Raw genomic sequence first — 27593 nt, 5'->3', positions numbered from 1 at the left:
ACTACTACAAATGGAAGTCTGACTTTAATTACGTATTCTATATATTAAAATATAATCGTTAAAGAGGAAGGAAGAGAAAGAACAAACAATAAAATACTCGAAGAAATAAAGGAAGGAGACGCGTCTGAGGTATTTATCGATTCATGAAACGTGCAGGAATGAAATTTAAATTTCTATTCGAAATGAATCGTGACTGGTGTTTGTCAACCGTTTAATTACTGCAGAATCCATGAATAAAGCTCCATTGATTCCAACGTGAATTTCATAGCTGCACGGTCTCGCACATAATTATTGTTTCCATAATTATTCGGTACGATTAGCAAATTATTCGAATAATCATATGGTTTGTTGTTAATTCACGTATTTTTTTCTTCGTACCCGAAACATTAGCTGGCTATTTTACGAACACGTATTTCGAGATAATAATTCAAAGGATTCACTGTGGTCCGCGAAAATCTTCTGCAAATCTCCTTGATTAATTTCGAGAGTAATTTCGTTAAAATGTAATGAACACCGATCGCGTGAAATGTTGAGCGAATAAATTCTTTAATCGGTAGAAATTTATCGTCGTGAAAGCAATTTGCACTGGAAACGAGCATCAAACTGAAAATAATTTATCAATCGATGAAATTGTCGTTGTTTAATTCCTTCCGTTTTTTATACTTTCGTGATACTCTCTAATCTTCTATTTTGAAAATCTATTTAAAGTTTAGGAAGAATTTATGAAATTTAAAATGGATTGGTGGTTTTCTACAGATTATTTTTCTTTTAGAAACGATATTAGTGGTCAGAAGTTTATCTCACAATAATTTATTAATTGATAACGTTAGCGAATTCACAAGATGTAAGTTGCGCGTTATTTGAATTTCACTTTCGCAATCTGATAATTTTGCAATTTTATGTTAAATGGAATAATCAAACGACTTGAAATTTGTAAAATATGGTTGTATTTATTTGCTTTATAAATACTAAACTAAACCTGTTACTTTTAGACAGGTATTTGTTAATACCAATAACTTACGATTTGTAACTTGTAAAATATCATTAATGATACCAATTCAATCGTGCAAGGGATCCTTAATTATCATAAGTAGATTATGCATTTGTATGCATTTATCACGTATTTAATATGCACATAATACCCTAAAATATATGAAATATCCAAAGTGTAGTATTTGTTACATTATTCAATAGATAAAACAAAAATTTCCGCCTAGGTTTCATCTTTTACATTATATTCATAAATATACGAATTTGAATAGGAATAAGAACATCGCCACTTTAATCCTAACACTCCACTGTAAAGACAAAAGATTTTGAAGATGACTTAATAACAGACATACGATATCAAGTCGAATACAATTTCTAAATTCATCATCTTAAATTACAACTACATCCAAATTTCCTTCAATATCGGTATACATGAGTTTCTGTGCCACAAGGATCCATAAGATGATAGGTCTATTCTGTGCCTCGTGGTTAAAACATCGACGAGGAGATAAATTTACATATATTTCTGCGCGGTCGGTATGCGAGGAACCGAAATGGCGGACGAGCCAGGACGAAGATGCGAGAACGCGGTACGTGGAGGCACGCGAGGCGAAATTCACGCGTGTCGTAAATCATCGTCGGTCGATTCCGCTGCGTACGCAGTGTCGTCGACGTAACATCCGTTTCTCGACATTCGTTTCCACCGATAAAACGTACGCCCACGCCAATGCGGTTCGTTTATGCTGGCATAAAATTCGCCCGGGAACGACAGCTGTCTCGTCGTCTGACTGCGTGATGAAACGAGATTTGTCTTGGAGACCCAAGCGAAACTGGCTGGGAGTGGATGCGTGAGCCAACCATTCGAACGACTACAGATGTATAACATTCTCTGTGTCCACTTTGTAGATCATTATTATTTTCATTCTTTTTCCCTATGTTTTTAGCTTCGATTAAATTGGATCGAAGGCTAATTGCATGGAAACGTTGAAGCGGATGAAGAATTATCGGAACCTTGGAGGAAAATGAATTTCGCGATTATTTTATATAGCGAGACAGGTTTGGTTCTTGGTACGTATGTAGTCTTTTTGCAGTTCGATAATGTATCTTGAGAGGAGTAGTTTCGAAATTGTACAAGAAAACGTTTCGAGGTTTTAGCAAACGAGATTTTAATTATAATTAGATATGTTGTTACGTGGAGGAATGTGTACTGTAAGGAAATGAGATAAGGGAAAAATTTATTTTCTAGAGAAATATGTAACAAATTTTTATTTCTGTAGGGGATATCAGCCGGTCGTGACATATCTTATAAATGTTAGAACATCAGGTTCAGTTATGAAAATTTGTTGTATAGTAAGCTTTAGTTACTATCCCTTCCCTAAGTCTTATTCTCATTATTTTTTAAATATTTCACCCAAAATTGTAATTCTATTTTAATTGGTCGATGTGTCTTTCTTATGCCTGTAAATAACAATTACATTTTTTTCGCTAATTAATTCTACTCGTTACGATATTAAATAAGTATCATAAATTAAAAGATACCTTTGTGAGATTATGTTAACTTGTCGATGATTTTGAGAAATGTTCAACATCCATAGCCCTGAAACGGAGCAGCCAAGAGTTGAATAGTCATCACCAGGATCTTCATTCGACGATCAGAATCATAAATTCTGTCAAGCACTAGATGTTCGCTTCTGAAACAAACAGTCTAATCCTCGCTAACCTGATCCTATAAATTTCTCTTTTAAACTGCCAATTTATTTCTTCGATGACACGTGAATGCGTTCCACTATTCTAAACAAAATTTAGACAAATCCAAACAAATCAATTTCTGAAACCGATCTCGAGTAAACACGATCGTAACCGCGCGTTTCTTTCCAAATCTCCTGTTAAAATCGCATAAAGTCACAGCAGCGGAATTTATGATCGTGCATCGAGTAACTCACTGGTAAACCAATTCAGCGATATCTCGGCGTAAACCTGCGGTAATACCATAGCTTCCCCATCTTTTGCGGCGCGGAAGATAGTCGGAATTAACGATTTCCAAGCAAGGCAAGAGGTAAATATCGGGCAGAAGGGAAAGAATTCCGCGGTCCCGGGATAAATTACTGTCTCAGCAATAACGTTGGCATCGGTTTAGCGATGGGTAATGGTGAGTTACGCGTCGTTTATGTCTCGTAAAGCTTCGTAGAAACGCACGGCGGCATTTGTCGCGTCGCGATGCCGGCATGTGGCGGCCCGTTTCATTTGCCGCCGATAAAACTACCCTTAGCCTCGCTAGAGTATTATCGTGATCATCGTTTCCAGTAATTTACGGCGGTTTTACACCGCGTCTATGCTCGAGTAAAAAGAGAAAGTTTTTGCCGACACGGGAACGTTTTCGCGGTGCGATTCGACCAATTCAGGTGAAACGCTCGATTAATTTGTTCGTTCTCCTTCGTTGATTTCGGGATCGAAGAGAATCACAATACTCGGTTTTTGCGTGATGTTCGTAGATCGTTGTGTAAATTTAGAAAAATTTGTTCGATTTTTTGTTATTTTTATTCTGTAATGTTGTCATAAAAAAATTTTCTTAAATCTTTTTATTTTCAGTTAATAGATACTTAATTTGGTTATTAAGTTTGACCAATTTGGATTTTGAAATCGAAGTAAACGAGAATGAATTTTTGGACGATGTTCGGAGATCGCTGATACCTTTTTATTTTACATTAATGGACACGTACAGAGCATCTGCTGGTCTCATATATATCGTGTAATTAACCTAGGTTATAATCAAGGAAACGATTAGTTGATGAGAATCTTGTACTTTAGAAACATGGGAAAATTTGTTGAAACTATCAGCAAGAATTTTGGTACCATAATATAAATTAAAACAAATTATAAAATATAATGTAATAAATTGGTCCTCGACCATACTATCTCAAACTATATAAATCCTATTAAAACAATTCGAAGTAACTTAAATAGGAAAATGCAAACAGGTGACCCAAAGTCTGATATGAATATCAAAATTGATTAAAATATAGACAAGAAGAAGGATTCATTTTATTATCTCAAAATAATAAGATTATTATTATAATATTGAATTAATATACCTTTAGAATCAAGGAGAAACATTTCAAATGAAATAATTTTCAATATTTTCGATAATTTTCTAATGACTTCTGAAATGTTCAAGTTTGCCTCATCTGTCTATAATATAGGACCACTATGGGAATGTAGGTGAAATGCGAAGTCATAAATGTCCCTATATACAGATGTTGAATTTCGTACTGTAGAATTGCCACTACAGTTAGTGTAACTTCCTGGCCCCAAATCGGGACAGGTCTGCATAAATTGGGATATATGAAGTTGTCATCCTCTCGAACAGAATATTACACGTCGTAAAACTGTACCAAGATGTACTTCGTTTTTGGAATTAAATTTTAAAATGTTGATTATTTTCGAGGCGTTTCGAACTGTAAGAAGAAAATGAATCGTAAGACAGAAGTTTAGTAACATTCGTAATTAAGTGACGAGTGTTCATGAATTTATAAAAAAAAAGCTTAAGGATGAAGCGATATACAGAATGTACAAATTACAGTGCTTAATAAATTAAAGAAATCTGCATTTAACTTTCATTCCTTTCTAAGAATATGAATTTGCATAAACATTCGCGGTCTATTCGTAACAATGCAGTCACTGCAATGTTCTTCGTTCAAATAAAAAACAAAAGATTCAAGATACGTTTCATTAAGCGCTCGGTGAATCTTTTTTACCGTATATGCTTTAATAAATTAGCATCAACGTCGAGATTATTAATTATCGTAAGGTTACATAGCTACAATTAGTCGGGATCGAAGTCAAGATCTAAGGAAGCCGAAGTCAACATAAAGCTTATCAAAATTTACGCCTCTGTCAACCAATTACCATCCAAGAATCATGCGACAGTCAGCCGAACAAGTCGCCCCTTGTTACTGTCAGCCCATAAATTGCACCGAACGAATTGCACTGGTCGCTGTAGCTGCGAACCATTGCGAGTTAATTTCCCATTCGAGCTAGCAGAACGCGATCTCAAGCGAAACGAAGTCTCTTCTCTTCGAGGCGAATGTGCGATCGATCGATGTTAACTGTAGAATATAAACATTTCTAATTTTTACAACCGATCGTTATCAATTATTAATCAGATATCACGTTAAGCTATTAAAACGTCGAAGATAAAATGTCTACAATGCTCTACTAATTTGAAAAAGGTTGTAAGTTTTACGAACGTTCCATTAATCTTATCATATTATGAAATCGAATGAAAATTTACAATATAGATAATGATTTTCCTAGTTAATTCATCCCGAGCCATCAGTTTTAGCCATCGGCAAACTACAAACCACTGGTCTACAAAATGTATCTATCAAGACCAAAGATATCGCTAACGATGTTTCACAACTACCATTATCTGTAGCTGGAAAACAGAAATGATCGATATCCTGCCATATCTGATAACATCTCTAACCAAGGCTTTAAATTCCAATTTCTCTTTCAACCTACCTAATCTACCGATACTTATCGCAATTCATCATGAATGTCGGGTAATAAAAATTTCATCACGGTCTGGTTCATCGAGAACACAACGTTGCGTTAATGCGACATCTTGTTTGTAATTTCTTATAGCCAATTCACATTATTAGTTCTTAGTCGTTCTAACTGTTTTCTCTTCAATTTATAGAATTTTTTTCTCTGCCTCTGATTTATGATTAGCTTCTGTAATATACGTATGTATCTATTATTCTGATAGATGTTACAATAATTTGTCAACTGTCGTCTCAGACAAATTGCAGAGAAGTAAAATAGAAAATGGGAAAAAGAGAGAAGAAAACCTTGATAAAACAACTTACTTCATTTATGGTTGTTCAATAATGTCGCGTTTACGCAATTTTTACACATTGCGTATTACAATGCTTGGTCCCTTAGTGATTTAATCGATTGACAAAAGATTTGTCGGTTGACAAAAGATTTGATATTAAACATTTTCTATTTTCCACTACAAATATCTTAAAATCAAACAGTTGGATGAGGAATTTTACGTCGATCGAATCCAGCAATGTTATCAAAGCCACGTGAAACCTCATCTTCGCATTTCAGGTTTCATTCGATGAAATGATCAGCGTTGCTGAATCTGATACCGTGACATCCACACATAATCATCCGCCGATAGTTTCAGTCTGGCAAACTTATCAGCTGTCAGTGGGCTTGACTTTGTAACGCGACTGGATTTATTGCGTATGCTCATGTAGCTTTTAAACTCCTCCATCGCGATAGGCTGGAAATATCTTTTCATCATATGACATTATGACATTATTTCAAATTCATATTCATATTTCTAAGATATAATTATAATTAAATACTATTAAATATACTTACGACTAACATATACATAAGTAATCTTAAAATGAGGAAAATAAAAATGCTACGTTAATTTTAGTACACAATACAGGTAGGATAGTTGAGAAAGTATTAAAAAGTATTAATTTTTATCATACATTTGGAATCAAAGCAATGGAGTCGTAAACTTTTCAATTGACAAGACCGTGGATGAAGTTTTATAGCATCAGCGCCATTGTACCGTATATCGTCCCGTATTTACCTTAACGAACTAATAAACATGTCGTTGGCAATTTTTAACAACCGCCGTATTAAGTTAGGCCGGTCCTGATGAAGAACAGAAGCGCGGAATTGGCTTTCTATGCCGGCAGTATCGAAACTGGCGACAGCTGTTAATGATTCCGCCACCAATGACCCGTTTGCTTCGTCTTTCGCGTTCGAGAAACTGCCGGCATTATAACGCCGGTTTATATTCGCCCTGGATTTAACGAACAGCTCCGGTGTTCACTTAGTAGACTATTACTGCCGTAAAATAACGCGGGATATGAACGTAACGCGTGAAATACGCTGTGAATCACGGTTTATAAACATCGTTGTGCGCACGTGGTTTCAATGAAATTACATCGCCGTGTCGAAAACTGTATATATCCGAATGATGCTGAGAAGTAAGTACTTACTACTAAAAGTATGTACCTATATTCTGCGAGATGCGAATACGTTTAATTAAGAAAGTAGCGGAATTAATTAATTTTTATACTTGGTAGTATTTTCTATAACATAACGGTGCACCAATGTTTGAATATGTCTGTCAGTAGAAATTCTTCTATTGATTTCAGATTCATTATTCAGATTCATGTGAGAAATAAAACAAATATCAAACGGCTTCCTGAATAGAATACGAAGCAGAGATACATATTTGAAACACGTTTGAATGATGTAGCGCTCTGACACTATCTACATAACACTTGGTGAAGCGCGCGATAAATTATGTCTCCCTTTTCGAAGCTGGATGAAAACATATCCGTTTAATCTTGTATTCCAGCTCTTTTTGTCGATGGTGTAAAAAATGTAACAATAAAATTGAACAGACAAAAATTTCGAAGATAATTTCCATGTAAAAATGTCAACGATACGATGAAAGAAGTGTAGATGATAAAGAAGGATCTTTTCAATGTGTTATATACGTTCCTTGTATAGTGGTGGAAGCCTTAACCTACGTTTACCCGGGACTCGTTTTCCAGTTTTTCTACAGAGAAACAAATGGCTGTATAGAAAGAGGAAGCTCTGCTCATAGTAGACAAAAAATAGACATCTGCGAACCAAGCGAAGAAGATAGAATAGAAACTTCATTGACAAAACTATGCGGAAGCTATTTTGCTTTTTCTTCTATGCAAGATGTTAAGTAGTCCCTGGGAATTCTCTATCTTTGTTAGAAAAGTTGCTTTTTGTTTGCTAAAAATGATTAAATTAAGGGCTCTTTTGTATTATTAGTTACAAATATAAATAGTAACAAAGATGAATTAATTTCAATTTTAATTTTGCCTTGATTCTGTTCACTTCTTCGTACTTGTATCTTCCTTCTTTACAATATTATTAAAAATAGCTTGAAATATACAGAAATATATTGTTATAAATAACTATATTGAATACTACATCCAAATATTCAAAAGGTATCTACATTTTAATAATACCTATTCACATGTAAAACCATATGAAACATAAAGGGCCAAAATATTTCCAAATAAGCAAAATCAATAAATATAAAACATCACACAAAACCGAGAAGAGAACTCTTTTACACCAATTAGCAGGTTAATGCAATGCCCTCGAAACAGAAAGTCGTCGTTTTCACCCTCGACGGTCAGTGAAACGCGACGATTCCATCGAACGGCGGAGAAACGGCGCGTCGTATAAATTCGCCGCGGCGAAACCGAGGAAGAAGGATGGGTCACGGTCCTCCGCTGGCGGAATGGCCGTCCAAACGGATATTTATCTCCAGCGTAATTTATACGCGTCATTTTCGGATTCGTCGTCCCGAATTCGATGCGTCCGCTTTGAGATTTAAGCGTGCCGCGCGCGCGGGCCCGCGCAGCCCCCGTATACAACTCAAAAGCTGAATTTATTGACTGGCGGGGCCGATAAATTGTTTCGTGGGTCCGTGGCGGGGCGCTGTGGCAGACGTTATTGAGCCATTAAATCGTGATTACCCGCGTGTTATTGAGTGCGGTGACACGAGGACGAGACGTTCTTTCTTTCTTCCACTGACCGTTCCCCCTCTTCATCGCTTCGGCTTCTGCCGGTTGCTTCCCCACTTTTTTTTCTTCGCTCCTCTCCTGTCTTCCTTTTTTGCCCCCGATCTTTTTCGTTTCGTTTTTTCACTCGCTTCAGGAACCCGTTTCACATACCGAGACTTTGTTTCTTTTCGTTTATTGCCTCTGTCCCGATGATAGATTTGCGAGTCGCCGTTCGACGCGATCGGGGGGAGGGTGAATGCTCGATCCCCCAGAGATAAGATCTCCGTTTAATTGAAACGAAGTTTAACGAAGGAAGTGTTTCGAGGATTCTCCAGGGGTTGTTGTGGACGGGTAATTGGAAAAGTTTCTCTTGCTTGCAAATTTTCGATAGTCAATATAGCTACTTTTACCTCTTGGATCTCTTGAAAAATTTTAAATTTTAGAAAAATGTGTTACAACGATGAAGTATCGCTCTCGTGGTTTCGTTAATTTGTTGTATAAATGTTTCTAAAATCTTTTTAATCTATCTTTCTCTAGTGACGCTATCAACCTTCTCAGTTACGTCGTACGTATTAAAGCTGTGGAATTTTGAAATTTATTAATAGAGACTTGAATCTCTTGATTAGGTTGATATTACGTGTAGTTTTATAATATTATAATGTAAGAATGTAATAGTATAAGAATACGAAGGTTTGACCTTTTCAGAGGCAAACGCATCAAAACCTGGAACTTTCAGTAGTATTTTCTTAAAATATACAAAAAATTGGGGAAATGAAAGATAGGTTAGTACACGACAAGCATAATGCTGTAATACGATAGTGAATGAAACGTAGGGGGTTAAAGAAAAAAATTTGATGAAAGATTATATAGAAAGATATGAATTTCAATACCTCTCAAAGATAAGTGAAATTGTACTGGACCTGAATTATAATTCAGTTATTCCAGCCATTATTTTTCTATTTCTTACCATTTTTTTTTTTTTTTTTTTTTTTTTTTCAATAAAAAGTATGTAAGTAGAGAAAATGTGAGTTAATACATGATAAATATTATTAATATTACATTTTTCATACTTTGAATTCGAGATTTGATAGAAAGAAATATTTAATAGATTTCAATATTCCTCGGAGGTATGTTAAACAACATTATGCACCTAAATTATACGTATTTCAGTGATTGCGTGCTTCCTTTAATTTCAGCTTTTATTAATTTGTCGATTAAACGAATATACTAATAAAAGCGTCATTACAGAAATGTGATCTGCAACTCGAACAAAAGCAGTTTGACCGAGCGATTTACGCGATATGACGTTGAATCTGTTACTGCAATTTTATGACCTGTAACGAGCGAAACGCATCAATCTGAAAGGCTGATTCCAGCAACGAGGGTAATTACCGCTTGAATATTGTAGCAATTTCGGTGCCCCGGGAATAACAGTAAAGCATTGCACGTAATAATTAAACATAATTTAATAGCACGAAAGGGCATTAACTTTTGTCAAACTTCCTCGTTAAGTATACGCTCATTTACGTTAAAAAAATATTCTGTTTAAAGAAAGATTATGACTGGATCAGATAAACTTCAAAGGTGATTATGAATTTAATGTTATATCATTGCAACTATTATTCTTGTTATCGCAACATTGCAATAGGGTTAGGAATATAATATTATTCTTCCGCTTCGTATCACACTAAATAATGTGACAAAGCATAAAATTGATTGCCAGTCGTTCGTAACTACTTTAACTCGTATTAATCACCGGTTTAATGTCCTATTTTAATGCAAATCGTCTGCATTATCAATCAATCACGGTCCGAACAGCTATCATTTATTTTCTTATTGTCTCTAATTCTTCGAATATTATGTACCATGTTTGTTTCTGTATTGTTTGTACCGTGTAGTTTCTAATGTATATATTTTGCACTTAAACATACTTTATATTTTAACAATATAAATCACTGTCACGAAATTTATAGTGAATAATAAACGTAGTGCTATTAATAACGTAATTGAATCCTTGTTCATTTCGTATCGTATCAGTCATTATCAACCGCATTGATTCCAACTGATCAATTTCTTAATATGCAGTGAGATCATGTAACGATGAATTGACGATGTGATTATTTTCGACGTTCAAACTGAAGTTTAACCTCTAAACAGACTAAACGATCAAAGCCGCGAACATTTATTTTATTTGAAGGAATAAATTTATACAGTTTCTACGCGTTGTTTCACTTCTCTCTCTCTCTCTCTCTCTCTCCCTCTCTCTCTCTCTCTCTCTCTCTCTCTCTCTCTCTCTCTCTCCCTCTCTTTCAACAAACTGAATCGTGCTTGTTGAAGTGGTCACCACTTCTAGGAAAACTCCACATCTGGTCTTTTTAGTTTCCTCAAGCGCTGAAGCCATCGACAGCATATAGACAAAAGAATAGCAGGAAGGCATATAAACAGTAGACAGGCGACGTTGGCTTCGGGGTTTTTCAGTTATAAGGTAACACTGCTAGCGTGCGGATCTGGACCAGCTCAAATTGTATTCCTACTTATTATTACACTTCACTATTAAATCAAATATATATTTTGTACCTTACACTTTATCCACGCGTTTTTCTCTCTTTATACACCGAATAACCTCAACAGTGCTAAAAGAAACTCTTTCATACACGTTCTTATAAATTACATTGCAGAGCTGAATTAAAGAGTACATGGTGGTTCTAAGTGCACTACAAGACGTTGATAATCAAAGAGGAAAGAAGAAAAAATAAAAAAGGGAAACAAAGGAACAATGGTAGGGCTCAATGAAGAATTTGCAGCGGCGTGCGTGCCGACAATAGCTGAGGGCTATAATTGCAGTCTAAATATGCATGCTGGATGCGGCTATCGGGGTTGACTGTTCCATATTCAGCGATTAAGTGTGATGTACGAGTTTTGAGTGTCGCGGCATATCAAACAGGCGTAATCGTACATGTAGTAATCCCTCGCCAGCTGTCTCCCTTCCATTCGACGATTCTACCCCTCCGCATGATAAATTCTCGCGCAATTAACTAAACTGTGCACGACGCCGATGGAACGTACGTATCGCGAATGCTAAATGAATGACGACGCGACTTTTGTCGACCTCGATCAGAGTGCCGTTTTATATCACGCATTGGCTCGTCTGTCTCATGGAAACGATCGATGCGTTTCGATTCGTGGAAATTAAGCTTCTTCCATAATAGAGCACAATTCACCGTTTTACAGTGAAGTCTCTACTTAGAAATAGCAGTTCAAAAATGTGTAGTTAATTGTACGTTACAATTAGAGACATGTCTATTCGCGTGCTATTGATAGATACGTGCTACAAGAACCTGTTAAATGTCTCACGCAAATTGCATAGAAGTATATAAGAATAAAAAAAAAAGAATAATAGAATAAAAATAAAAAAATAACATAAAAAGTGTGTTTCTTTAAAGAAAATACAAAAATAAGAAAAATATAATAAACGCCAAGCTTCGAGCTTTTGGAACGGTCATTCAATTTTGTTATGGGACTATACAATGGGACTCGGGAAGAGAAAGACACTTGAGGGTGCCATAAATTAGTCAGCAATACGTCGTGAGTCAAGCAGATTGACTATTCTGCAACCTTGACGCAGAAAAAACGTATTCTTTCGTAGAGCCGTCGACGCGGATGATCGTTTAAAAATATTTTGTTTTTTATTATTTAATTTGTATTTTACAATTTATCTAGCTGGACATTTGGTAAATTTTTCTAATTTAATTACTAAATAACATGTGGATGGCTACTCCCAGCGGGATACCATCTTCGAGTTTGACTAATTTAAAAATATGTAGATGTATTTCATATACGAACATTTAGTAGTATTTTACGTACGTATAAGAATCTCTGGTTCTATTATATCTAAATGGTTTATCTGTATCTAGATAGTTTTGTTTATACTTATACAAGTTTGCAGATGCAATCGATCTGTCCAGTGATGGGTCAGATAGACGGTTTGGTCATCGCGTGACAGGTTTTGAACATCTGGTTTCTGCATGTTCTCACTCATCAATTTCATTAGACGTTTTCGCTTGCATGGCAGCCCTTCCTTTTACCTTTTCCTACGTTTTCCTTTTGAGAACCATAGGTCGATGCCAGGAAAAAAATTGAGTAGAACCTTCCTGACAGTCGTAGCAGTGACGTAGCTTGTTACTAATATTTGTTGTATATTTTTCATGTATTTGCATTATTAATATTAGAGGAACTGTTTCTGAAATTGCTTATATTATAATAGAAATGTTTAGTTGTTAGAGCGATTGAATTTAAGAAGAGTTTTTAATATACAATAAAATAGTGAATAAATATAACAAATAAAAATCATCCATTTTGATACGATTGTAAAGCGAATGAATTGTTTATTACAAAAATAGTGAAAAATATTAGAATTACGAACTCAAATAGTTCTAAATAGCGTGTCGTAAAATAAAAAAGTTACAACGTCGGGTACTCACCAATATAGCACTAATACACAATCAGATAATTACATATGTGTGTAGATAAATTGATAACCGGTAAAGTAGGTGGGTTTGTCATTCAAATCCTCGTTAGTACAGTGGTCAGTATCCCCGCCTGTCACGCGGGAGACCGGGGTTCGATTCCCCGACGGGGAGAGAGAGAAATATTTTTATTTTTAACAATGATGATGTAATTATGTATCTTATGCATAATGCAAATATGTAAATATTCATAAAATAGTAAATTTTTGATAACATAAGAAAAAAAAAGTAAAACTTCTGAAAAAAAAGATTCTTCAGAATCATCAAAAATTCTTCCGTTATATTCACCTCGAATTTCACCCGACTGACCGATGTTGTTTAATCAGCTGAAGACAAATGGACGAAACACACAGCGTAATAACAAACTATGCATATAATAATCTTTGTAAAACTTCCTCGATAACAAAATTAAGAGCAATGTTCCTTGACATTGCCTCGTTGCGAAACCACATTCTTCATCACACCGCGTCATCCACCAAACAAAATACGCATAAAACACAATCATCCGCCCAATTTTATACTTCGTACCATAAAATTCCAAACGAAATCGCGAGAAGTCACCATGAAACGACAGTTTCTCACGAAACCTTCGTTAATTCTCTCGTAATATCCACGTGTAGTATAACTCAGTAAATTACTATAATCATCGACATTATGTATCTGCTTACGCGAGAGAAAGAGACTATTATATGCCTCGTAGATAATAACGAGCGTCTCGTTGTCTCGGATCGATGCGCAGTATCGGTAAAACCCTTGTATCAATGTGAATGAGAAAGCCACGGTTTCCAAGAGGAAGAACGTAATTAGCTGGATGTAATTGCACCCATAAGGATCCCTCCTGGAGTTTCGAAGTCGCAGCGAGACATCATTTCTCCTTTAAGTCCCCTCGCTCGCCTCCCTCGCTCTTCCTTCCTTTCCACCCCAGTGAAACCGACTTCGGGGTCTTGATCGTGTTTACCCGTAATAAGCCTTAATCGGGGCTAGATTTAGTGGCGCGCGGCCTTTTTTGAATTACACCCTCGTTGCACGCAACGATCGAGGGCCGCGTATGTATACGCCCCTTTGGAGTGGAGCCGCGAGACCGAGGGACACCTCGTGAATCCGCCTTAATTTCGGCCGCCTCCGGCGATCATTTCGCTCAATAAATCTCGTTTACGGGGAGAGTCTTGTTGGCCACGTTGGACGAACAACGCGGTCGCAATTTGCGGTATTGTCGGCTAACTGGCCGGACAGAATTGGCTTTTTCGAGAGGCTTGACGCGGACCCGGAACAGACCGTCGATCGTTGATCGCACAGGATCGTAAGGATAAGAGGTTTAGTTTGTTTTCGGATTTGTTTGTTTTTGGATTTTGCGATAACGTTGCCAGTCATTTAGGATCTCTGCGTAATTTTGCACGTGTAACAATTTAATTACTGAATCACAGGTGCGTGATATTCTTCTTAGACAAACGTGTTTTCTCACGATATATAAATAAACTTACAGAGTTATGTTTATATGTCTCAGCCTAATCTTCGTACTGTTGTACATTTCCAAGAAGTCGAAAAAGATTCCAAGAGATTTATCAACGTCTTTAGTACAGGTATAATATTAGATTATTCGTTTGTTTCATCTTTTGGAACGATGCGAGTAAAAATAAAAACTCTTCTCAGGCAAATTCACGAATAGAATTCCACGTCTTTCATTCATTATAAAAGATGAGCAATCGATTCGCGATAAACATTACAAGTTAAAATAGGTATATTTGACTTGCAAATAACGAAACACTTATTACTGTAACGTTTTCATTACTCGCGACAAACTTTAACCAATGCAATTGTAAGCACTAATTTTACAAATTAGAAGTCTTATCGTAATCATCTCAAAGAATGCAATTTAACAAACAATCCGTATCGTCCTGTTCCACATACCATTCCACTGGCTTAATAGTTAGTTTCAGAAATAGTATTGCGAACAAAGTTGGAGTTGTTCCGCTTCATGGAACGTGGTCGCTTAATAGTTAGTGGCCGTTTTGTTGAAAGGTTATCATACTGACCCAGTTGGCTTACCAACGAACGAACGAACCATATTTAAAGATAAGAATCCGTATTTAAAATTTGATGCTCGTAAATAGAAAAAACGATGATACGTGAAATTAACGCAATGCACACTGTGCATTGTGATCGTTGTTCGATTTTGATCTTATTAGTCGACGATATGTATCATCAGATTGTACCTAAGCAATAGAAATGTAAACCATAATTAGCCCAAAAGACCAATAGAGGAGATGGTAAAAATCGTTTGTAGATCAGAACCTAATCACTTGAAAATTAGCTCGCTCATTTCTTATACGATTCTACTAGTATGTCTGTTGCTACATTAGACGCTAGAATTTGGGTGAAGGTACGTATAATTACAATTTCCAATTAAAATATTTCTTTCTTTCTTTAAAGGCAATTTAAAAAGAGCGGTTCAGGCTATCTCGTAATCTTGATTGTTCTGTGTCAAGAAGGTATTGTATTACATTGCTATATAGTTCTTCCTTCCTACAAACTGCTGTATTGTGTGTCCTTTACTTTTTTTTAATCCATTCGTAACGGCAGAGTAAGGAAAATACTAACAAAGATGTTATAAACAGACTTTTATTCACGTCGGATCGCCTAATATCAAGTTTCAGGAAAACTGCACGTTATATGCATTTTTTCATCTTTATCTCGAATCCTCATTCGAATGCCGCATTGTGTGTCGCGACCAAAGTCACGTTAAGTTTCTCCGTCATAGTAATTAGTTGTAATTAAAACTTATTGATAAGAATTTTAAAACTTAATTAAATCCTCTTCCAACTATCACACCTATTCGAAAATATTATCATAATGGAATGGTTAAAAACGTCGAAAACACGCCTATCTCTTCTATCATCCTGTCGTGTTATTTCTTCCCTAACCTGACAATTTTATCGCTTCGATACCGATTATTAAAAATTGGTGGCGCGTAATACCCTATCGCGCAAAAACGAAATAAAATGTGACGTGCCGCGTAAATATTCCCTGTTATAACAATCCACGAACGACAACGCCCGAAAAATCTCTTTACCCTTCCCTGTTAATATTTACCTTATAGGCGGAGCCTGTAATCTTCGAGCGAAGATACATTTTGTGATCAATCTTGCGGGAAGGGTGAATTGATTTCGACGAAGAACAAAACTTGGTTCGTTACAGCTGTTGTACAGGGTGACGCTTTCGCTAGTTAAACACAGATCACAGTTGTCAATTTCGTACAAACTTATTGTGATCGATGATTCCTCGTATCTTTAGTGAAATTTTAAACGTCCCGAAAACGAAACACATGTTCGTCGTATTATGCGTAATGAGTTGGTCAAACTTACGTTAAAATCAAATACACACATATATCATATTTTTCTCTGGTAATCTTTATATAGAAGATAGGAAGAGAAACGAGGGCTATTCATTTTTTTTAGTTTTGTAATATATTTTGTCTTTTAGAATTGCAGTAGCAAAACTACCAAATCACAGTGATTCTAATGTTCAAAATGTCTCCGTAAAAAACAGGAAATCTACTCTGCACTGCAACAGAACACGAATGAAGATAATTAACATTCTATTAATCGTTTTGTTTTAAGGTGTATAATTAAGATATAATTTGCGAATAATATAAAGTTAAATTGTTTAAATGTTGTTCCTTTTTTTAGTGAACCAAAATATTGAAAATTAATTTTCTTGATAAAGCTATCTTGTGGCGTTTCATTGCTTTTCTCCCTTTACTCTTCATATAACGACACGATATTATCGCCTTGCATCGCTGACGTTGCCTACAAGTTAACTAATATACAGGATCACCCTGTATATAGCAGAGTGAATGAAGACTCGGTTGAGTGACGCGCGTCCAGCTTAATGACAGTGGCAACTTTGTCCACGACGATGGAATCTGTCCATTCGAGCACAAGACCTTCGCGCCGCGTCGCCATTATTTCTTGCAGCTTCTTCCGCCCCTTTTACTCCCTTATCGCGGTCGTTTCGCCACTCCTATTACGGCGAACCAGTGTTATTGCCTTCTTATTAAGGGAATAATTGCGATGTTTTACGATTGCGTTCCCGATCAATTATCCAAAGAAACGGAGCAAAACGAACGGGACCGCGGATGGTGAGAGTTGTTAACGAGCCTGGCTGATCGTCGCGCGAAACAAGGGTCAGAGAATGTCCCAGGTAATTTCCTCCTCGTGGTAGCGCAATTTTTGATTACCACTTTTTGGTTACCGAACAGGATTAACAGGATGTTTGTATTGAGATTGATAGGCTCCTTGCATGCTTTCTTCCGGCGTTTATGATGCTCGCAATTGGTAGTTGGTAGGATTTAGGATTTCTTTAGGTTTGTTTTTCGATAGTCAGTTGTGGAATCGATCGATGAGGGAAGAGGTATGAGACGCATCAAGGATGTAATTTGGATGGATACGCGATGTTCTTCAGTTGTTTGGGATAGATATAAAATTTTATGTATCGGTACGTGGGAATTAAACGTTAGCTTTTTTTTTATTGAATTAGGGAGCTGCATACATGTGTTGGACAGTAACTTTTTAAGAGGTATTTTCATGTTACAAATATCGATCCTTAATGAATTGAATGAAATATTTGGTATTTCTGTTTACACGCATATATTTTATGATTTTTAAGTGTTTATATTAAATGTTCATTAGTTTGCAGATTCTGTAATACAGTAGACATAGATACGTGGATTTAAAAATTAAGTTGTTAATGGGAAAGAATAAATTAACCTTCGAAAGCAGATTATGTTTTATATGTTACGTATAATATAATATTCTGAACAAACTTTTGGTATATTAAAACTCCATATGGTAATTAAAAATTAATAGCATTAATAAATTCTGTTGCGTTATACGTAATAAGAAATGTAAAAAAAACCCCTCTAATTTCTCTATCTCATTTCAACCTGCAGTTTATCAATTCGCTAATATTTATTTTTATTTATTATTTATTATACTTATATCCTATAATACTATACTATCGTCGCCTATCGGTTTAGGTTGGACTTCCAGTTTTACATTTTTCTCTTATTATCCATTCACCAATATTATCAGCTAGCAAATTATTGTGCAAGACATTCCATTTGCCTTATCCTGTATAATACATTTTTACAGGTCGGACACTCTCCCATTTCCAACGATTCATGCATTCCACGAAGCACTGTCGAAACAGCTATCAGAAACATTCTTTAATTATTTGACGTATTCGGAAAGAATCGCTTCTTTGACAAAAAAGAAACGGGGATAAGAACCATTAGCGAAAGTTGTGCTCGCGAGCGAAAAATTTGTCTCACGGTCGCGGTGCTAATTCTCGGTCGTGCACGCGTCTAGAGTTAAGTGGACGAGAGGGGCGCGGCCAGGGAAAAGGTGAAGTGTTGCCACCCAAGTAGAAACTTCCTTCGTTGATTGTTCCGCGGCTCTCTGCTGTAGTAGAGGTATATCGTAGCGGAGGTTGCACGACGTTGCTTCCATGGCTCTTCTCTTGACCGTTCCCCGTTTGGCCAGGCCATATGCGAATCGGAATGGCCCGTGAAAGAAAGAGAGGGACGGTCGTTAATTATCCCATTCCTGGTTGCCAGTTCGCCAAGTCTGTTGTTCGTTTCCTGTGACAATGGCCAAAGAACCTTGAACGAACAGCCACTGGGAGTGTACAACAAACAGAATCGACAAGATCGGGAATACATCTAGAAGCTTACGTTTCGTAGAATGCATGTGTGATGATGTTTATTATAGAAGTGAATCGGGCAGACAGTTTCATGTTCGGTGGATCGATGTTGAATTCAATTTTCGATATTGGTTTTTCTGAGAGTTTTCCGAGCCAATATAGATGCTATTATTTCAATAGATATATGCGATAAACACTATGGTTATTATAGAAGTCTCAGTATTGTAGAATTATAAAAGTATTGCTTTTTTATATTAAATATCGATCGACAAGGATACATTAATCGTTATTATGATTAATATATTTGTTTCTTTGTTCCAGGTGAGCGAAATGCAATTATGGTTTCATTTCTCGTAGCTCCTGCTCTCGTATGTAAGTTACATGAAATCTAATACCATAGAAGAGTGCACATACGCGTATTTTTAATTTCCTAAAGTTACAGCTTATTTCAGTAATCCAATATAGAACTTAAAAGTCATAGACAACTACTTACAGTAATATTTGAAATATATCTGATCAAACGACCTATAAACTCCGATATTACACGAAAGAAAGGAAAACTAAACTCTCCAAGGTTCTCCACAAACGTCGTCTACACTTCTCGCGTAAACTACCTTTCATTCTCGATTAATTACGTACCACATAGTCGTCGAAAGACAAAAAAGAAATGATTAGACCCGAGACCTTCCTGATCGATAAAACGCAATTAGTAATTGGCCGAACGATCTTCTTCCGTTCTTGAACGCGCGTTTCCTCCTCGTTGAACGACAGCGACCTTTAAACCCCATACGTATCGCCTGGCGGTGGTCTCACGTAAGAGTTCTTCAAGGGATTGGCTAGCAGATTGCCTGCCGGTCGCCGGAAAGAAAAGTTCGCTGACGTCGTATAAGGTCGTGCAAGGCACCTGCAACAGCTTAATAGTTTATGGCAGACCCGTGGACTCACTCGTCGACGATATTTTCCACGGGGGGTAGCGGTGAAACGACAGTTGGCCGTGGGGTAAGGCGCGATAAAGGGGAGTTTCCAACGTTCGAGTTCGTTAGAAGTACGAAATAAAAAGGAAGTCGTCGCGATAGCAAGAAAACAAGGCAATTATTCGAGGTGAAGTCTGGGACATTTTTATTAAAGTTTCTTATCAGACGTCGCGTGATGTAGGTATAATGCTACGCTCGAAGCGCTTCTCTCTGAGAGTTCCAAAGCCATTTTCTCGCGTTTCCGGCGTGCGCGCGTGGAAGCTACCTTGCGTTCGGATCGTTTCAGATGTTTGTCATGCTTTATAAGGATACTTGGAGATTTAAGAGCGTTTCCAAAGTTTTTTATACCTCTCCGTTGTGTTTTCGGACGAGGCTTGGCCGTTATTGCACTTGAGAAGCTTGAGCGTTCGAGGTAATTTTTATGATGTTGAAGGTTATGGAGCTTCATGTAGCATTCTTATATTCGTTTAAACGTTGTTTATTAATTTATTTCTTTAGAGTTATTAAGCTTGTTAAATATTTTTACGCGTATCACTGTAAGAATAAAGTACAGTACTTTCGGGAGTCATAAGTGACTCTGTCCGTATTAGACCGCATGTTTTCGAAGACGTCTGGAAAGTATGCGTCATGCTGAAGTATCCTCTGTATTATATACAAAAGCATAGCATAAGAGGCAAAGAGGGTCGGAGGACGTGGCAACGAGACACTTGCATTTTTGTAGCAGACTTATTCTTTTCTGTGACGGCGAGCAAGCCATATCGTATTGTAGTCAGACATTAACTGACCGTCTTAAAATTGCATTACAAAACGTACTTTTGATTGTATATAAGGAAACGTGGATTTTTACAAACTGTAGATTTTTTTACATTACCGTCCTCATTTTCTTGTTATTTCATATTTTTCTGTTTCGACACAATTTTTCAACGAAAAATTTATAAGTGAAATTGATGCGATATATGTTGTATAATGGCATCCCGCTGGGAGTAGCCATCCACATGTTATTTAGCAATAAAGCTAGAAAAATTTACCGAATGTCCAGCTGGACAAATTGTAAAATACAAATTAAATAATAAAAAAAAAATATCCATATATGTTGTATACTTCTATTATTTATCACAATTCTTTGAATATTGATTAATTACAGAAAATTGTAGACAGGAATTATATTTCGAAAGATACTGTATTCTATGATTTACTATACTTGAATTTTTGATACACTATTGGATGTCTATATTCTATATATTAAAGAAATAAAATACGTTTATTATAAATCATTAATTATTCATCTTAAATCAATAATAAGTAAATACTATAAATATATATATATTTGCGTTGAATTTTCATTTTGAAGCAGTAGCAGACGTGGTGGCCCATTAGCTCAGTTGGTTAGAGCGTCGTGCTAATAACGCGAAGGTCGCGGGTTCGATCCCCCCATGGGCCAAAAATTTTTTATTTTTTTTTTTTTTTTTACATTTTCATTTAATAGAAAAGAAAAATTACTCGTTATAATTTCACTCTCGAACATCGATACTATTTTTATCCTTTTATTTTTCGATTTATTTCGTGCGCAGAGACGAAAAGTTTCCCGGTGGTAACGTTATACGAAAACTTGGCGGTGAATACGTGCTCGTTCACAAGGAGGTGCGAAGTAAGAAAGGAATTTGAGTTTTAGTCGAGTGCAAAGAAACTTCCGGAACGACGTTCGTGTGTCTAATTGAGTAACTTTTCCCCGATCGACATGGCTTGTTTCGAGAGAACTGAAATAGAAGTATTTTCTTGCAATCCTGTAAAGAGGAAGACATCGTTTTCGTAATAGGGAAAAGTTTTTTCGTCTAGCCAGACTTAACGTCCCGCTTATTTACTCGATGAATTTAGGTGCCTGAAGTTCCACTATTACTTGGTCTACCTGAAACTCAGTTTGATACAGCTTTAATTAAAAATAAATTTAATTAAAAGTAAGTATAATATGTTGCCTGAACAATATTAATTTTGAGTTTGTAATAATTAGATACTTTGTAGAAAAAGGGGAAGAGAACGAGGGAACGAAATGGAATTTTGGAATTTTCATTAATTTTTTATCAAACAATTTTATTTGAGTAAAAAATAAGTGTAAAATGAGGAATAATAATATCAATTATAAAGTTTTCATATATGGAAAGAAAAGAAAAAAAAACCAAAAGAAATTTCCGGTACCGGGAATCGAACCCGAGCCTCCTGGGTGAAAGCCAGGTATCCTAGCCACTAGACCATACCGGATCAGATGGGAGATGTATTTCATGTTATGGTTTTCTAGAGATAGTAAGCATACAAGTTTCGTTCTTTTATTAACCTTTCAATATATTTTTACTACTCCAAATTATAAAATCCTATTAAACTTACTGAAGCTACAAATACCTAACTAAAAATACCATCAAAACGGTCGACTCTCTGTGGTCGGCATATTGTTCTGCTGACACTAGCAACTAACTAGTAGGAACATTATTAATAAATATTCATCACCGCCATAGAGAAGTCAATGAAAGACAAACTTGGAATGCCTTCGCTGTTGCTACATCCAACTTTGAAGAAAAATTTTAAATGTCATCACAATGGCGATGTTCCATTTCACAGGATTAATTTAAAAAAGAAAAATCGTAGAGAAAAAGTTTCATCCACTTTGTTTCCACGGCTATTATACACCTAGAATTTTTGTAACGCGTGTTTTTGTATTTGCCCGTAGCATGCCATAAATCCGGGACAGCGATTTAAACGTGGCTGCCGCTGTCGTCAGATTTAAAAACAGTTTACGTCCTCGTAGCGTCGTATCGGTTGGCGACAGCCCGCTATTGGTCGATTGTTTCTGGCAACAAATAATTGATTTATTTTGTTTTTTTGTTCCATTCGTAGTCCCCCGCTCCCCTTTTTTGTTTTGTTACCATCGGAAACATCGATGGCGCGGCGTATCGACGTCGCGAGGAAAGGTCCATCGTTCGAGCGGAAAGGACGCCGGACGTACGTCGGAACGAGCGATACGCGGCGGAACAATTATCGGATATCCACGGTTGACAAATTACACGGTCAACCGGCTACTAGTTTTAATGAAGCTCTATCGACCAGCCTGCTCGCGTGTCTATCGGGAAATGAAAAACGAAGTGTTCCACGTGCGAAAGGATACCTGTTCTTTCGATCGATAGCCTATTCTGTTTTTACTATTAACCTTTCAAAATTGATATTAACATTGTACGACGATCTTTATTCTCTGATCGTAGTCCGCGATAAAAGAATAGTTGCAGATCCTGAAAATATTTCCGTTGTAAATTATACAAATTTAATTTTCGATACATACGTTTTGTACATTAATTTCTGCCACGTAGATACGATGATGTTAATATGAAATTTGTTTTGCATATAAAAACAGAAATATCATGAAAAAGCGATGCGTCAAATTAATAACACACTATTTTAAATAATGAAAATTTGTCGATATTCGTCGAGAAAAATTGATTGTTAATAATTCGTAGAGCCGTCAGAATTTCGTATAATTGAAACGATTCGCTTTGGAATTGATTTAAAAAGGTTTTCAATTTTCTTTTTTGTTTTTCTTTTCCAATTCTAATAAAATGTATTATTTCAATTGATTTCTGCTATTGAATTGTCTGTGTTTAGCATAAACAGCTTTAGGAAGATTCCTCAACAGTTTTCCATTATATTTATATGAGGGGAACGTGCTGGCCATTTCAAAAGTGTAATATTACTCTTAAAATATGTTTCCATTACTTTTGCAGCATGGACCGCCGCGTTATCCCGTTGAAATATAAATTGTTCCCCAGAGATTCGTGTTGCGTATGTTTCAATTTGTTCTTAAATAATTCCGGATATTTTTGATATGCAGTTTACGCTTATAAATATATTATGATAAATAACATTCATATTTGTCAAATTATGAGAAATATATTTCGATAAATTTTATATTAGCTCAAGCTTTTTCTTTCCTTTCACAAATCCTGGTAATAACAATACTCCTTATCAGGGCTGTCCAAATTAAATTTTTTTCCTCGATAAACGATACTTTTCTCTATTTCTTTTTCCAATGCGTATGCTCTTCTGCTAACTGCAATCTTGTGTTTTTATGTGCCTTTGTTAGGGGAGGTTTTCTTTCCAGTTTCTTCCACTGCAGATGCTTATACTGTTTCAGGACACGTCGGACATTTCTGATATTCGTTTTTATCCCAGCTGCTTCAGCAATCTGTCTTGCAGCCATCGATGAATTCGATGCTGCTCTTAGGATAGTACACTTTTCGCGAGCACTTAAAACTTTGGATCGTCCACCATGTAATTTCGAAGTAAATTAGCAATAACTTGAGGATTAGCTATCTTTAAAACTGAATAGTTTTCTTTTTGTAATGTTGAGATTATTTTTATTTCCCCGTCTGTTAGCTGTTTTCCACAGTGGCTGCTTACGCGCAATGTAAATAGCCTTTTGCTTTCTTCATTTTATTCTGATCTTTCATGAAGAAAGATTAACGTTTCAGTTACATACATTTCGTTCATATTCAATAACTTCACATTCCTCAACCAAAGCGCATCTTCCATAACCTTCTATCTTAAATCACCGTCTCGTTCGTCGCATAGATCATTCGAAAGTGGTTCACGTGAACAGATCAGATCTATTCCTCGGCGAATTTATCGCCTTGGCCGATGTATTTCCCGGGTATTACGTCATTAAAGACGCATATTCGTATTCTCGTGGCAGTGAGCGTCTGGTAGCGTCGTTTCATCGCGTACGCCTGCGAGAAAATGTTTTTCTCATAGCCAGCAGCCGATTTTATGGAAGCTGCTGGTGTGCACGACACTTCGCCCTGTCTCTCGTAGAACGATCATTTTTCCATCGACTCGTACGGGCCGTGTGTTCGCAATAGTTTCACGATATTATTGTGAAAGGAATTCGTGTTATGAATTCGCGGGAAAGCTAATGTATTCTCAATCCCTCTTGTACGATTCAATTATTTAATGTTATTAGTTAATTTACAAACCCCTCTTGTACGATTCAATTATTTAATGTTATTAGTTAATTTACAAACCACAAGTTATTAGTATTAACCTTACGAGTGCTTACTAAAAATAATGAAATACATATATATTCAAAGAGATATTCATTTTTTTAATCAACTGCTTTCACATACTGCGAACTTGTGAAAAAGAACTTTATGATCTAACTTTTATCTTGTCAAATCATTAACGTTAATTGGTTAATTATTGTGTAAGAAAGACTTGGTTATTTCGTTTTTTCTTCAATTTTATTATCCTTTGCTATATTTTTAGACTGCAGTTTTTATCTCTGGAAAGTCGAAGATTACAGTGTGCAGTGCGTCGTTATTTAACTATTCATCCATATGTCACGGTATTGTGTAATATGCATGTAATGAATCGTAAAAAATAATTTGAGTTTTCGATCTAGTAAACTCAGGTATAAATTAACGAAGTTGAATTGTGTTTACATACCCGTGCTCCGTGTGCTGCGATAATGTGTACAGCTTTTTTACTTGCTAATTAAATAAAATCATATCTTTTATTTTATATGAAACTCTATAACAGTATATATACAAAGTATGATGTTAAGTAGTGCAATTGCAAACCCAAAACTTCAGAAATTTTAATGCATCATACCAGTACTCCAAGTCAAATAATCATTTAATATATTTGAATACGAGAAAAGATTTAGTTGAAGTAGAATAGCTAGCATACTTTTATATTTAAATATCATGTCAAAATTTGAATAAAGATACATTGTTTTATGATATCTTCTTTGCTTAATCGAAGATAAATTGGACGGATATTTCCTTAACATTGTGGAAGCTTGCAAATTTCTATCAGAAATGCATATTTCTCAACGCATCCTCGTTCTCTTCGTACGTGCAAATTTCATGCAGTTTACTCCGAAGACCTCTATCGATCATCATGTACCATACGTCAATTTTACACGCTCCTGTCTTCCATCTACGCTTTCTCATGCTACCTTCCTCTGCCTCCATGAGGATAGAACCTTACTATGGCAAAAAACACCCGTCACAATCTTCGGGAAGCAGGGGTTTCCAAAGTGGAAAGCTTTTTATTACACTCGGTGTACGGGCTGATTCTATTGAACAATTAGTCTTCGAAACTGCCATTTATTCAGGAAAAAAATTTTACATCGTAGTAAATAAAAAGATGGAATTCTGACCATCTGTTTTGTTGAACACAGTTGATATTTTTATATCTGTACCCTTAAGTTATATTCTACATTATTTTATATTTTACTTTAATCAAGTACGAATCGTCCTTGCAAGATCTTCTTGTGAATAAAACGTGGTTGTTATAATGGAAAAAATTCTTCTTCTAAATGTTCTATTAATCTTAATCCAAAAGAAGCTTGTAAATTCTAATTCACTAAACAATAGAATTTCTCAATTTTTTGGAAATTCACTCTTTAAGAACCTACTAGATGTTTCACTAAAGGAAAAATGACTTTCAAACTAACTTCCATTATCTCGAATAATTCTCCACGATCAACTTCATATCACTTGCACCTCTTCCATGTGGGAACTTCATCAAATTCATCAAACTGTATTATACCTCCCTCCTCATCAAGCGCGCACATATACACGCTCTATTACAACTTCATTTAATTGATTCCTCTTCTCTTATTTAACATGAAAATCTCACCTAACTGCGCCATTCACCAACACCTTCACACGTCAAACTGCCTCAAAATAATTCGCTTCAAAATCGGCCTGTACAGTATGCATTCACTTCGCTACTTTGCTCGTAATTTGCTCATCGTGAAACTTTCCCCATCGCGTTTCAAAATCGTCTCCTTTATCTTGGTAGCTGGAAGCCCGAGAGGTATCGCATCCCACGCGAGTTGTTTTTCCTCGGTCTCGGCCGCATCAATCTTCCTCTTACCGCCGAGAGATTTCCGCCAGCGAAAGCTCGTTCTCCCCTCGCTTTCATAAAATTTAATAAATTCGTACGTTTGACCTCTGATTCGTCGAGCGATCGCTAAACGGTGAAATTTTATTACTTTCATTTCGAGATTTTACTGTAGCGGAGGAACAGCGAGTGTTCGTTCGCTTGGTCTAAACGAATCATTACGATTTCTACGAGAATCTCGGAAAGCCGCTCGCTCGCTCGCTCGCTCACGATTAAATCTCTCTCCATATTGCACTCATCTCGCAGCGAGTAGAGCTAATAAAGCGGCGTATCGCTTTAGATCACGCTCGCGAGTTACGGGATACCGTTATTAGCAGTCTAACGAGACTTAGGCCATATCGACGCTTCCACCTCGAGAATACCAGCACAGTGGTTGATTAAATTACTCGAAGCTCGCAAGCTGTGTTTACGCCAAGTATTGTTTCATTTGGAAAATTCAGGGGATCGAAAGAGGTGATGTTGCCGGTAGTGCTGGAGGCTTCAGATTTACGAAGAGTTTAAGAGTGGATGGTGAATCGTGGGATTTTCATTGACTATGCAGTGTTTCGCTCATTCACAGTCGCTTTTAAATCACTTTTAATAGTACAAATATACAAACTCATGAAACACTGTAGAAAATTGTTATGTATACCGTGTTTGTAAAAAAAACTATTTGAACGTACCTTGGTTTTGCAATGAAGAGTTTTTTTTATCAGATTCTACGTTTCATTTTCATATAGCCATATACGTTTCTACACAAATACATTTTATAGCCTGTGTATATTGCAGGTGTTCTATAAAATTTTATATATTCGTTTCATTTATCTCAAAAATACTTAAATATCGGTGTCACGTCTTTCTTTGTTTTTATCTCTGTAATAAACATC

General features: G+C 36.1%; 1 protein-coding gene and 3 non-coding genes across 4 annotated transcripts in view; 3 read left to right on the top strand and 1 right to left on the bottom strand.

Annotated features, from left to right (window-relative positions):
• The window catches only part of LOC126914738 (mannosyl-oligosaccharide alpha-1,2-mannosidase IA-like), a 588982-nt gene that overhangs the window by 241081 nt on the left and 320308 nt on the right, over positions 1 to 27593 (top strand). The window lies entirely within an intron of this gene.
• On the top strand, positions 13148 to 13219 carry Trnad-guc (transfer RNA aspartic acid (anticodon GUC)). The gene has a single exon. It is a non-coding gene; the product is annotated as a tRNA-Asp (tRNA).
• Positions 21147 to 21220, top strand: Trnai-aau (transfer RNA isoleucine (anticodon AAU)). Its single transcript has one exon. It is a non-coding gene; the product is annotated as a tRNA-Ile (tRNA).
• On the bottom strand, positions 21964 to 22035 carry Trnae-uuc (transfer RNA glutamic acid (anticodon UUC)). The gene has a single exon. It is a non-coding gene; the product is annotated as a tRNA-Glu (tRNA).

Source organism: Bombus affinis, chromosome 3 (genome assembly GCF_024516045.1).
Source record: "Bombus affinis isolate iyBomAffi1 chromosome 3, iyBomAffi1.2, whole genome shotgun sequence".
Classification (NCBI taxonomy): domain Eukaryota; kingdom Metazoa; phylum Arthropoda; class Insecta; order Hymenoptera; family Apidae; genus Bombus; species Bombus affinis.
The sequence above is the reverse complement of the archived record's forward strand: the minus strand, read 5'-3'. Positions and strand labels throughout refer to the sequence as shown.